We start from the raw sequence: 15,016 nt of genomic DNA on the forward strand, positions 1-15,016 counted from the left end.
CTAATATTGTAGCATGTGATACACCCCCTACACAATTGCAGAGTTTCAGTAACACGCAAGTGTCATCGCCGAAACATACTGAGAGGTACGAGGGGCGATCATCAGAAGAGTGGAATGATATATATCTGAAATCTTGTGAAGATCTTGCAAAAAAGCTTGTTGAAGTTAGAGCTATGCAAGCCAACCAACAGAAAAAGGTTAACTCGGTCAGTACGACAAATTCGGCTAAGCACGGATTGGACAATACATGTGCCGAGTCAAATCAACACATCATGATCAACACGTCTATCAGGACCGACTTAGTTGAAGGTGATTTGGGTAAAGCTAAGACGGATACACACGCCAAGTTTCTCAAACCGGTATATACAAGTTTCATTAAGCAAGAACATGGTAAAAGTGAAAGCAGCCTGGACAACATCGTCGCCTTCACGCTCGACGATCTATGTGAAGAAGATCGGCAAGCACTTGAATGGGAGCTTGAAAAATTGAAGGCCGAGAAATTAAGGCGGTATGTCAAGACAAGGAACGGGGTCGTCAAGAAGGTAGCTGCTCCGACTCCTTCCGATGCGTTTGTCACCGAGGTAAAAATGTCAACTGAAGAAATTTCTAATCTAATTGATGTGTCTGTAGCTAGTGAGTGTGATTCTGAGATGAAAAATACAGCAAGGCCAATTACTCACACATTATCTCGTAGAATTGAAGAATTAAATGAACAGCTTAATATAGATATTCAAAATAGTCTAGTTCCTCTTGTTCGCTCATTATTTCTGGAAATCAAAGATGACCCTTCCAAGGAAAAGCCAATGCCTTCAGGAAGTAGCGAATTGATTAATTTGCCTAGTAATACATATGCATATGGTGCATCGGCTAATGTTCAGCCCCAGACCCCTTTAAATAACAACCTAGATGGCCAGAACTATGATAGATGTTCAACCAATAATTTTATATCTAGTGTTGCTACTCATATTGTTTCAACTGCGGTTTCGCAAAATAACAGCAGCAATGAAAGAAGTGTAGAATTTAATTCTAATTTGCAGTTTCCTAGTTATCAAACAATAGCATACAATACAACACCGTTGCAACATGTTGATAGAGGGGTTCAGTACAAGTCGATACTAGATTCATATTTAGATCGGTCCCCTCAGCAAACGTCGGATGCTCAAAATTCTTTGTCGGAGGTGCAATCGTCCATTGATGAGGGACGATTGACATTTACAGAAGGATCTAAGATGAATCTCGATAGTGGTCCTAGTTCAATCAAGGTGACCGGCTTTGAGAACAAGAAAATACTTATTCAATTGGATCAGGCCGAATCTACTAAAGGGAAAAATGTTGTCATTGATGATAATGCTGCGCCAAGGATGATCAAACCGAAAATTCCAAAAGTAGGAGTGCAGAAAGTCGATGAAAGCAAGAGAAAACAAGCTCCAAGACCAAAGCCGACTGTTAAACATATGTTGGACAAATACACTTCGCGCAAGGTCAGCAAGGTGTTTAGTCGGCTTGGAGGTACTAAATGTCTTAGGTCTCCTACTCGACCTGGGGGGCATAAGCACTGGCAAGAAAATTTGTATAACCAACAGCCTTATTTTCAAGTGGCGCCGACATATTGGGGACACCGGCCTCCTATGTATCTACAATATCCTCCATGGGGGTTTAGTCACTGGACGCCGTATCCTACAATGCCAAATGGTAATTTTCAACTGAAGTATATTTCACAGAGGCCTATATTCAGACCACACTTGCATGAGAAAAGGGTTCCGTTTAAGCATGAAACTAGACCACGTGCCTTTGTGATTCGTGGTCACGAGGAGCCAACTTTGGGATTTTTCAGTCCGCGCGGGAGACGTGGTGTCGGTGATAAAAGTTACAAGGGTGGCCGCAAGTTCGTATGGGTACCGGTGATTCCTGCTGAACTTAAGGCTAGTGCTACAGTCGTGAGTAAGTGTGGAAGAAATTTAAATGGTACTGATGCTGATCATGGTTTGAAACCTGGAGGACAAAAAATAGCTGCCGGTGTCATTGGTGTACCACAGCAGCAAAAAGCATCTGTTCTGGTTCAAAATGAAGTTACATTGGAGCTTAGCTTGGAAAACAGAGAAGACAGTATAAGCCATGCAGAAAATACTGTTATGCACAATGGAGCTAAGCCTAGCTGCACTAAGAATATTGCAAAGAAAGGTACTGGCCAAAATGCTTTTGTGACACCTAATCTGCAGACTTCAGAGAAGGTCGTTGTACGTACTTGTACTAGTGACTCAGCTCAAGCATCCTCTTATCTATGTGCGAGAAGCAGCAGGAAATGTAATCAGAAGAGAAATATTTCGGCCAAGGACAAACTGTTAGTCCCAAAAACTGCAATACATCAGCACTGGCCGAGAAACTGCGACGTCAATGAAGTTGGTTGTAGTTCTGTTCAAGGAAAATCTGCTAGTACAGAAGCAAAACCAGCAAAAAATATACTCGTTGCATCCTCTAGTACAAATACAACTAAGAAATCTGAATCGGCTAGCATACATGCCGTTTCAGCTAGTTTTTGTCGAAAGGTTGTAAAGTCTTATACTAGCAAATCTACACAATGTTCCGATTCAGCCAATAGGAACGGCCAGAAAATTATAGCTAGTAATGTATTTGATCAGCATAGAGTATTTTCGGCCAAGCAAATAATATTACCCCCAACAGACGTACGTATGTCAGTACATGCCAAAGAACTTGGGGGGCAGCATGACTAAGGCAGTTGCACCTGAAACTAAACCAGGATCTCAATGGTGCCCGATGGGACTCACGCGGACTCAGAAACGGCATGTACAACGACTGCGAGCATTGGAAATTGGCGAAGAGCTAGCTGAGAAGTGGCGTGATAAGTGGTTCAGTGAAAATACACCTATGATCCCTACGATGAGGATATCTCAAAAAGGTACATCTTCACATATCTAAGCCATCGTTTACTCAAAGCCGAGAATGGTACGTTATGCATTTTATTATATTATATATGTACCAATTTTCGGCATTATCTACTTTCTAATATATGTGTGGAAACTTGTCAAGCCGACGTGATTAAATATATGATACACAAACCGATTCTTAGGGGTATGATTGAAAAGTAAGCTTATGCACTAATAGAATATGATTTAGCGTATAAATCGCTGCGTGCTATGAAAGGTCAAGTTATCGCCGATTTTATTTTTGGTCATATATGACTAAGGATGAGGATAATATTATTTTTTGTTGGTGTTTGCCCATGAAAAGTTTATTTTGATGGATCGGTTTGTAGAGATGGATATGACGTCGGTAATGTTTTAATTTCCCCTAATAATATAGCTTATGGAACATCGGTTCGTTTGAAATGTCCTTGTATTAATAACCAAACTGAATATAAGGTTTTGGTTTGCTGTAGAAAGTTTAGTAGACACAGGTGTTAAGATTACAGATGCTTTTGAGGATTCGCTTCTAGTAGTGCGCCAAAATAAAAGCGAATTCCATTGTTTTGATGGATTACTAAATAGCTACTTAGACCGATGTTTAGACATAATTAAGTCTCTAGATACATTTACTATCCATCATATACGTAGAGAAGAAAATTCTAGAGCCAATTATTTATCACAGCAAGCATCTGGTTATTTTGTTACCAGAGGGAGATTTCTCGTACTAGAGGCACCAACGTTAGATGTTGCTGCAAGTAAGACTGATCTATTAGCTATTGAATCAGTATATGGTACAACTGTTTGTAGTTCGGTACAGGAAGGAATAATGCAGGCCAATGAGAATTCGGTGCAGGTGCCACAGATGATCGAATTAGAAAATAATTTACAATCTGAGGATTGGAGAGTTCCATTAATCAATTATTTAAAAGATCTAAGTCAGACAAGGGATAGGAAAATTCGGCGACAAGCTTTGAAATATACTTTGTTAAATGATGAATTATATCGCCGAACAATAGATGGGTTATTTTTAAAGTGCTTAGATTTTATTGGTCAAATACATCCTGCTTCTTCTAAAAGGCATCGCTTCATCCTAGTAGCTACAGATTATTTTACTAAATGGACTGAAGCTGTTCCTTTGAGAAATATGACTCATAAAGAGGTGATTAGTTTTGTGTTAGAGCATATTATTCACAGATTCGGTATTCCCCAAACTTTAACTACTGATCAAGGTTCTTCTTTTATGTTTCATCAGTTTCGTGAATTTGCCGAATCATTTAGAATTAAGTTGTTAAATTCGTCGCCTTATTATGCTCAAGCTAATGGACAGGCCGAATCTAGCAATAAAACTTTGATTAAGCTTATAAAGAAGAAAATCGAAGAGCATCCGAAAAAATGGCATGAAGTGCTTTCGGAGGATTTATGGGCTCATCGGATATCTAAGCATGGGGCAACTCAAGTAACACCATTTTAGTTTCTTTGAGTGGTTTTCTAATGAGAGGGAGATGATATTTGGGGAGGTGCTGCCTGAAAACAGATTCTGAACTGTTACTAGAAAAATTCGTGCGCACAGCCAGAACGTTATTTTGAGCTGCCAATTTTTGTGCATGTTCCCCAGGTTGTTATATAACTTTCATTAGTTGAACACTTTTCGATCTGAGCTACGGAAGATTTTTGTAAAAATCGATTTCTGTACTGCTGTCAGGTTTTGGCAGATTTCTGTCATCCTGCTTTTATGTGTTTCTTCTAGTCTTCATTCTCTTGTTTTTATTTTGTTTCTTTCCTAAAACACAAAAAGACCAAAAATATTTCTGTTGTTTCTCTTTACCATTTGTTATTTTGGTTTCTTACTTTCATTTTGCTTTATTTGCTATCGTTGGTTTGCTATAAGAAAATCCAAAAAGATTTTGCTTTGTTTGCTTGTTTCCTTTTGTTCTTGTTTCAAATTCGAAAACACCAAAAATATTTGCTGTTCTTCTTTGGTTTTGTAAAGTTCTTTATGAGTTCAATGGTCTTCGGTGGCTGGAGCGTGGTTTTCATTCCATATTATTCAAGCTACACAAGTGAAAATGCAATAATGACGATCTACGACAATCTGATTGTGGTGAGAGGCTGGTATGAACTCTATTTGTTTTCATTTTTGTACATATACTCATCCATGTGAGCATGCTTGGTTGGTTCATGTGAGGTATATGTCACTTAAGAAAGTCTAGTAGTTCATGATCTCTCATGTTAAGCTCCAATTTATTAATATGAGTAGCATGTCATGGATGTTTGCTTGCATTGTTTTATTCATAAATAGATATGATATTGTGGTATCCTCCTCTGAATAATTCGTTTGAATTAACTTGGCACATGCTCACGCATGCATATGACTGAACAAAAGTCAATTAAGCCTCAATGATTTACATTGCTTCAGAGTCCTTGTATCACTTTTATGCCTCTGTTAATTTATTTTGCCGCAAGCATGATTATGACAGTTACTGCTCTCTCGATTTGTCGCTCCCTAGTCTTTTGCTAGCCTTCACTTGTACTGAGCGGGAACGCTGCTCGTGCCTCCAAACACATGAAAACCAAGTTATTCCAGAGTGTCCACCATAAATACCTATGCATGGCATTTCAAACCATTCCAAATAAATTCTCATGTGCTACCTTTAAAACCCTTCGAAATGCTTCTCAATTTGTGTTAACGTTTTATAGCTCATGAGGAAGTATGTGGTGTTTATCTTTCGATCTTGTCATTTACTCCGGACGGACTTTCACCAATGGACTAGTGGCACATCCACTTATCCAATAAATTTGCAAAAAGAGCTGGCAACGGGGTTCCCAGCCCCAATTAACTAACTTTCATAAATTTACAAATAGACACTCCTCCATGGTATGAGATTGTTGGCAGGCACCCGAGGATTCGGTTAGCCATGGCTTGAGAAAGCAAAGGTGGGGAGGAGTGTCATCTAAATAAAACTAAAATAAAAAGGCACTCCTTCATGGTATGAGATTGTTGGCAGGCACCCGAGGATTCGGTTAGCCATGGTTTGTGAAAGCAAGGTTGGAAGGAGTGCCACCCAAAAATAAAACTTCATGGGAGCCGCTCTTGAAAGTCCGGTTGACGAGGTAGTTAGTGTACCCATTACCATTCGTTGACAACAACAAACACCTCTCAAAACAATTTTACTCCTATTTTAAAAATGAAAAGCTCTAGCGCATGTTAATCCCTGCTTCCCTCTGCGAAGGGTCAATCTTTTACTTTTACATTGAGTCTCCATCCTTTCTTTGAGTACTTTCCTGAGAGCACAACTGTCATTCTTAGTGTAATATGCTTGTCTCAAAATATGATTGATTGTGGTATAACTTTGATGCTTTTATCTTTGACAATCACTATTTCTAGTCTTTCTATGAACTTCAGAGGTGCCTGAGCATTTATGTTTTGCTGATCAAATATGGGCAAGCGAGATACCACTCTATCATACTCTTTTATGAACATTGCAATCCTGCTTATATACATGATTCATGATGCTTATTATTAATTGTTGGTACCTTTCCATGATTGACATAGCTATTAGATGATCTTATTTGCATGTATCTTATTATGAACTACCTAAGTATTAGCCATAGCATGAGAATATTTACATCATATGAACAAATGTGTTCGTGAAAGTTCTTTTATCGCTCAGTTGTTAACTGAATTGCTTGAGGACAAGCAATAAGCTAAGCTTGGGGGGAGTTGATACGTCCAAAACGTATCTACTTTCCCGAACACTTTTGCTATTGTTTTGCCTCTAATTTGTGTATTTTGGATGCAACTAACACAGACTAACGCTGTTTTCAGCAGAACTGTTCTGGTGTCTCGTTTTTGTGCAGAAATCCAACTTTCAGGAAAATCCTCGGAATTTATACAGAAGGCCCTATTTTCCCAGAATACTTACGGAGCCAGAAGGGCAAGTCAGGTGGAGGCCCGAGGGCCCCACACCCTAGGGCGGCGCGGCCCAGGAGGGGGGCGCGCGGCCCTAGCGTGTGGCCCCCTCGGCCGGCCTCCGACGCCCTCCTTCGGACAACTTATCGCTTTCGACCTAAAAACGCACGGAGAGAAGTCGAAGTCGCCAGAAACCCTCCAAAACGCCGCCACATCGCGAAACTCCGTCTCGGGAGCCAGAAGTCTCCGTTCTGGCACTCCGCCGGGACGGGGAATTGGAGGAGATCATCGCCACCATCACCACCGATGCCTCTCCATCGACCAGCCATGTTTCCCCCATCCATGTGTGAGTAATTCCCCCGCTGTAGGCTGAAGGGGATGGTAGGGATTGGATGAGATTGGTCATGTAATAGTCATAAGATTGTTAGGGCATGGTGCCTAGTATCCGTAGATGTTACTTTTATGATATTGTTGCAACTTGTTATGCTTAATGCTTGTCACTAGGGCCCGAGTGCCATGATCTCAGATCTGAACATGTTATTGATTCATGAAGATATTCGTTGTTTATGATCTTACCTGCAAGTTGTATACACATGTCGCTGTCCGGAACCAATGACCCCGAAGTGACAGAAATCAGGACAACCGGAGGGAATGGTAGTGATGTCAGGATCACATGTGTTCACGGAGTGTTAATGCTTTGCTCCGGTACTCTATTTAAAGGAGTACCTTAATATCCAGTAGTTTCCCTAGAGGCCCGGCTGCCACCGGCTGGTAGGACAAAAGATGTTGTGCAAGTTTCTCATTGCGAGCACGTACGAATATATATGGAACACATGCCTATTGATTGATTAGTACTTGGATACCGTTTTATTATTATCTGCAAATGCCCCTGCTTTGATTGTTACATGAGTTTCTCTCATCCATGCAACGCCCGTTCATCCGTCCCTGTGCCTACAGTATTTTAATCCTGCTGTTTACTATAATCACTACTGCTGTCTTTGTTACTCTGCTGCTGATATTTCACTACTGCTACTGCTATAAAACTGTTATTACTGATAAACTCTTGCGAGCAAGTCTGTTTCCAGGTGCAGCTGAATTGACAACTCCGTTGTTAAGGCTTTCAAGTATTCTTTGTCTCCCCTCGTGTCGAATCAATAAATTGGGTTTTACTACCCGCGAAGACTGCTGCGATCCCCTATACTTGTGGGTCATCACTCCACTGAAGAAAACTCCAGCGAGGACACACAGTCCAGTCGAAGGGACTCGAGCTTGGGCAACTCTGGGAAAACCACCACGCAGAGCCAGCCAGACTTGCCACCGTCGGCTTCCAAGAAAAGGTCGGCCCCTGAACCTGTTGTTTCCCAAACCCCCATCAAAGCAGGGCAGGGTAGTCTACAAACAAAGAGCCGATGCATCAAGAGAGCTCGCAAGGAACCGCAAGCCTCTTTATCAAACCAAGAGATTTCGAACGTAACTCCTCCATACTCTCCTTGGCTTATATTTCATGCTGACCTATCGCTGTTCTCATCGGCTAACCATTCCCTTTGCAGACTGATGATACCTCCAGTGGGGAAGTCGAGGAGGTGCCAAAGCCATCCGCCACCCTGGACCTAGCAACTTCTAAAAGTGTAGCTGACAAGGTGGCCAGTTTGGCCAAACCGACAGCAGAAACACCAGAGCCGATCACCTCTTCATCGGCTGTTCCTCTGGTCTTAGGAGAGGTACAATCCTTTCCCTTAGCTCTACCTTACTCCTTTGCTGTCTCCTAACGTTTTTCTTGTTGTTTGTCAGGGTTATGACCTTTCAAGCTTGCTGACATTTGACCCCGAATCCATCGAGCCGGCTACTGCTAAAACAAGCGAAGAGCCAGGACCCAGCACTACACATGGTCAACTCCAGCATCTCAAGGCCCTGCTCTCCTCTTCCATTGAGACATTGGTTGAAGACTCCGAGGCGGTGAAAAGCGTTCTGGAAGACATCCAGCCTCATCTCCCGGTGACGCTGCAGGTGAAACTTTGGCCAGTCGTAACTCTGTCTGCCTACAGGTCAAGAGTGACATCGGCTCGTCAGAGAATCAACCTGCGCCACACCCAGCTTCCGTTGAAAGCCGATATCGCAGACAAATGCCAACGACTTAATGAGAAAAAGGCAGCTTTGGACGCCAAGACTGACACCTCTGACAGTACTGCTGAACTGGCGACCTTGCGCAAAGAGTTGGAGGCCCTTGAAGAGAAGGTTCGGGCAACAAAACAGCTCATTGAAGCTAAGGAAGCTCTTATTGCCCACTCCCTCGAGGAAGTAGAAGGCCTCAAAGCTGAACTGAAGTCTGATCTGGCCGAAATCCGCGCCTTGAACAAGCAGCTGGTGGCAGGCAAAGACGAAGATGATGAGGCCGAGATCGCCGAGGTGGATCGTGTTCGTGCTGATGCTCTCCATGCCCTTGAGATGTTCCTTCAGTAGAGTCTCCCTGTGTACTCTGAGAAACTTCATTATTGAGTTTGTACTCCAGAGTCGATGGTTGTGCATCGGCTTTTTTTGTTTCTTAGTTCTAAAGTCGATATCTGTGCATCGGCCTATAGTTCTTAAAAAAAAATTTACTGGCCGATTTCGTGCATCGGCCTACATATTTTATTGTCCATTACTCCATATTAGGTGCCCCCCGAGCCGAATCTTTCAAGTGATTGAAGATATCGGCTCTTGCTGATGAATGTTGGCCGTGGCATATCCCCAGGACCAATGTCAATCTCTTCTAGCTCATCAGCTGATGTAAACCCATATCCTAGCTTTCCGTCGCCTGCTAGATCAATGCTGAACACAGGCAAAATGCATGTTGAGGATAATTTTGGCCGATTGCTAGAATCGGCCTCCATGTGGATTGAATTGCTCAACGAAGGTCTACAACTTGTACGTGCTCCCTTAAAGGAGGGAGTCTCCCTACCACGACTACGTGACATGTTTGAAGTAAGATCCTTGCTTTTTATTTTTTGGGGCCGATCGCAGGGATCGGCCTTGCCACGTATGTCGATGGATGTTGCTCTTGCTACTCTATCAGGCCGGTGGATAAGACCAGCCTCACCCCGTTTTTTGAGACCTCGATGCGATCACAGCCGTCCAAACTGATTCCAGAGAGTGGCTCTTGGTCTTCCGAGTCCCAAATGTTCATGCCGGCTATTGAGACATCGATCGAGTCATCTGCATGTACGACTTCTACGTCGTCTCCATCCCACTGTATCAGGCATTGGTGCATTGTAGATGGAATGCAGCAGTTGGCGTGAATCCAATCCCTTCCTAGTAGGACAGCGTAGGTACTCTTGCTGTCGACGATGAAGAATGTCGTTGGGATCATCTTTCGGCCTATGGTTAGATCCACGTTCAGGACACCTTGCGTCCCTGATGCTTGGCCGTTGAAGTCGTTCAGTGTGACGTTGGTCTTGATCAGATCGGCACTGGAGCGTCCCAAACGCCATAGCATGGAATATGGCATTATATTGACCGCCGCTCCCGTGTCAACCAACATCCTGCCGACGGGCTGCTCATTGATATAACCCTTTAGGTACAGGGCCTTCATGTGTTTGTAGCCCTTCTCTCGTGGCTTTTCAAAGATGACTGGCTGTGGACCGCAGTCAAACTGTGCTATCGGCACTTCTTCAATTCCTGAGGCACGAAACTCTGATGGAAGGAAGAACACCATGTTTGTGCCAGCCGATGTACTCACATCGGCTTTTTCTTGCTTGGGCCGCCAAACCTTCTTTGGTGGACAACTCTCTTCGTCCAAAGTCTGCTGAATTTTCACGGCCAGATCGGGCCGCGCTTTCCTCAACGTGTGCAAGTATCGCGCTTCGGCTTGCTCCAAGCTACGCAGCCGCTGAACCCTACGCTTTTGGGAGTGGCTGAGCCCATCGGGGCACCACCTTGGCCGGTGGTACCTATCCTCTTCTTCATCTTCTGACTCCTCAAAGTCTTCATCTTGAGATGACTCAGCTCGTTTGTTCTGTGGCGGGAGAGGTCATAGACGCTTGAAAACTGAAACTTCTCCTGCATCTTTCTTCCGGCGTCTACACTCCGGGCAGTTGTCGATTGTAGGCAATTGGCTCATCCCTGAATCCCAGCAGTGTTTAAAGAAGGGACAGTCCCAGTGCCTATCCATATCTTCCTGCTCCCTTGACCTCTCCTTAGCGCGGTGCTCGCGTCCTTCGTCGTCTCTGTCACGCCGACGGTACCTTCCTTTGTCTTCATCCGACCGATTGTGTCTCTCGTCGTTTCTATCGTACTGCCGACGTCGGTCATACTGATATTCATATTTGTTGAGGAGATGCGTGGAGAGTGGTTTTTGGTATCGCACGCTCCTCACTTGTTCCTTAGTGAGGTACCGCTTGTTATCATATCGGGGCCGGTCGCGTGGATCGGCCTCCTCCTTTTCCTTGCCATGGTGGCGCACAGGACCTGCCATGTTGACATCGAACGAGAAATCCAGTCGGCGCCTCGCGGAGTGGTTAGGTTCTACCATGTTGACTCCAGGGAACGGATGTGTGTCCACTTTCATGGCAAACTGCCCGAAGAGCAATCGGCCTTGTTCTATCGCCATTTGGATCTGCTGACGAAACACCTTGCAGTCATTGGTGGTATGGGTGAACGAGTGATGCCATTTGCAGTACGGCCTCCCGTTCATTTCCTGTGATGTAGGGATTTTATGGCCTTCGGGTAACTTCAGCTGTTTTTCCTTTAGCAAAAGATCGAAAATCTGCTCAGCCTTGCTCAAATCGAAGTCAAACCCTCTCGCAGGCCCTTGAGGTTTTACCCATTTGCAGGACACGGGGTTTGCCCCCCGAGCCCATTCAGCTACAGCAACCTCCGGGTCTGGTGCAGGATCTTCAGCTTCTTCCATCTCGACCAGGCCTACCGGACGCTTGAACTTGTCTTGGTACAATTCAGGGTGTCGCTGCTCATACAATGTGAGTTTCTGCACCATGTGCGACAATGAACTGTACTCAGCTTGGGAAGTCAGATCCTTGATCGGCGTTGCGAGGCCCAATGCTGCCAGCTCGATTGCTTCCTTCTCAGACAAACGAACCGAATAGCGTCGGTTCCTGACAGTCCTAAAACGTTGGATGTATTCAGACACTGTTTCTCCCCGCTTCTGCCGCACCTGCGCTAGATCGGCAATGCCAGCTTCGGTAGCTTCTGAGTGATATTGCACATGAAATTGCTCCTCCAGTTGTTTCCATGTGCGGACTGAGTTTGGTGGCAACGAGGTGTACCACCCAAAGGCTGATCTCGTAAGAGATTGTGCGAAAAACCTCACACGCAACGGGTCTGACACTGAAATCATGCCCAGCTGCGCCAAATATTGGCTTACGTGTTCTATTGAGCTGGATCCTTCTGCTCCATTGAATTTTGAGAATTCAGGGAGCCGATATTTGGGTGGCAGCGGGATCAGATCGTACTCGTCGGGGTACGGCTTGGAATAGCCGATTGCTTTCCTCTTCGGCAAGATGCCGAACTGGTCTCTCAAGATAGTGCTGATCTGGTCCATGGTATTAGCTGTAGGGACCGAGCCCTCATGACTCGTTCCTGTAGCGTATTTAGCCAGCCATGCTTGTTTGTCAGCATCTACTCCAGAAATCCCTGTTGGTGCGATCTGGCTTGTGCGTGCCAAGGCGTTGCAGTCCGGCACGTATGTGCACACGTATCCATGTGGGATCTCCTTGGGCGGCTCATATAGGAATTGGCAATCGCTAGGATCACCTCCAACCTTATAGACAACGTACGCCGATGAGCCCGGCGGCTCTGGCGCCGCAAGAGCGAATGGCAGCGGCGGTCTAATCTGGAGCGGTAGTTCTCCCTGGTGAGTTCCCAGGGCAGGTCCGGACGGAGAGTACTGATGCTTCATGATCTCCTGCACCACTCGGACCGCAACGCACTCAAAAGCGTTCACCAGACTCTCAGAATGGCGGTGTAGAGAATGAGCCACCATGTAATTGATCTCCTGGCGTAGAGCTCTGGTGCGTTCCTCTGAAGAGGTAGAGAGGTCTACGTCATCGAGAGCACCTTCAGGGGAAAACCCTTTCCATCTGATGCCATGTGAACGGGTCTTCATGAAAGAGCCGATGAGATCGGCTTCCAAGATGGCTTTCATCTCATCGTACTTCTTCTTGTGTTCCTCTGGCAGATCTGCGTACGTGACTGGTTTGCCCACCACCTCATCCGCAGCTTTTGACATGGTTGCTGCAGATGTCGACGTAGTGGTTGCTGTAGAGTGTCCCACTGGGCGTGCCAGAATGTGTTGCGGTCAAAAACCCACCGGCGAGTATCGACGGGCAACACCGTAGAGCCGGGAGGCTCCCAGGATTGCGGTGGACCCTGGTTGACGAGGGATCACCTCGGCAATGCCTACGTATTGTAGACTAGGGTTTCGGGAGGAGCGACGATGGAGATTCCGGGAGCGAGATTAGGCACACGACGTACCCAGCTTCGGGTCCCCTCGGTGGAGGATCCCTACGTGCTGCTAGCAATCCAGTATATGATCATAGATGTGTTTACAGGGTGCCGCCATAGGCGGAGCTATATTGTCTATATTCTGTCTATCTGTTGTCCTCTCTATTTCGGGTGCCCTGGCTAGCTTTATATATGCAACCAGCCTAGGGTTTTACAAGAGTCCTAGTCGACTACTTCTTCGGGTTGCCTTGTTGGGCCTTCTCCATATTGGGTCTTCTCCATATTGGGCCGAGCCAGGTATACTAATAATGGGTACCCAGAGGGTATGCCCATGTCAGTAGCCCCCAAGTTTATAGGGAAGTCGAAGACTTGCGTAGAAACTCCAAGCATAACCATCTCTGAAGTACAAGGCGAGGTCCATGTCGTAGATCATGTGTAGCGTAGATGATGTCGACGATTCTTAAAATTATCGGGTGCGCGGCAGCGCTCCCGATGGGAGTAGCCCCCGAGTCTATGGGCAAGTGCTTGCACTTGGGCATAGACTCAAGTTGTACTACTCGATGAAGAACTTAACTATATTTCTGGAGGACTTGATGAAATCCATGGGCTCCCGATGGGAGTAGACTCCACTCGAATCGTAGAATCGAGTTGAGTCTACAAAGCTTGATTGTCGAAGATGCTGTCGAAGTCATTTTCTATCGGGCGCGCGCCCAGCGCTCCCGATGGGAGTAGCCCCCGAGGCTACAGCCAAGTGTTTGCACTTGGGTGTAGGCTCAACTTGCTCTTAATCAACTCCACAATTTTTCCTCTTTCTTGTATCTTACCGATAGGGTGAACAATGCTCTCGATAAGAGTAGCCCCCGAGATTTTGCTTGAATCGTAGAGTCAGGGAAAATCTCCACCTTTATATTTTTTCGATAACTCTGAACTTTACCATATATCTTTGCATACGAACTTATATTTTGTACAGGGATAATGGTAGTTGGGGCTAGTTCATCTGACGGATCAGGTACTAGTTAACTGCTCTAGTGGCAATCCGCAAAAACCTACTTCAAGATCACGTCCCTGGACATGATCTCGGGATACTGGTGTAAACTTCGACAGGTGCCGCTTAAGGTCTTACCATTCTGTCGAGTCCCAGTAAAATTTATCGGGTACCTAACGCGTCCGTTAGGATTTTTCTTCGTATCTGTTGATACGGATAAAAGTAGCAGAGCGCAGTCTTCGGCGATGCCACGCCCAGCAGAACGGATCTGGGGTCTTACCTTCGCAAATTTGCGGCATTCAGAAATTGACCGCAACTTTGGCGTTCTGAGAATATATTGTCGAGTGCCTTGTTCGGCTGATGCAATGACCCATTTTGCGGGTTCTTCTATATTTTTCTCGGGCGTGATGAGACAGCCGAATATATTGGGTTCTTCTATATTGTCGTCAGGCACATCGCCGATGCTCTTGCTCAAAACAAATGACGAGTCAATGGACCCGAAGATTTGTCCATCCTCTTTTTTTTTCTCCTTTTTTTTCTCCTTGATGATAATTTCATCGAGTTCCTCCCTCAGGAAAATTTCTTCGGGTCCTCCTTGAGGCCAATATTTCGGGTCCTCCCTGAGGATAATTTTTCGGGACCTCCTTGAGGATAATTCTTCGGGACCTCCTTGAAGATAATTTTTCGGGACCTCCTTGAAGATAATTCTTCGGGACCTCCTTGAAGATAATTTTTCGGGACCTCCTTGAAGATAATTCTTCG

The sequence above is a fragment of the Lolium perenne genome, chromosome 3, assembly GCF_019359855.2.
Source record: "Lolium perenne isolate Kyuss_39 chromosome 3, Kyuss_2.0, whole genome shotgun sequence".
Taxonomy (NCBI): Eukaryota; Viridiplantae; Streptophyta; class Magnoliopsida; order Poales; family Poaceae; genus Lolium; species Lolium perenne.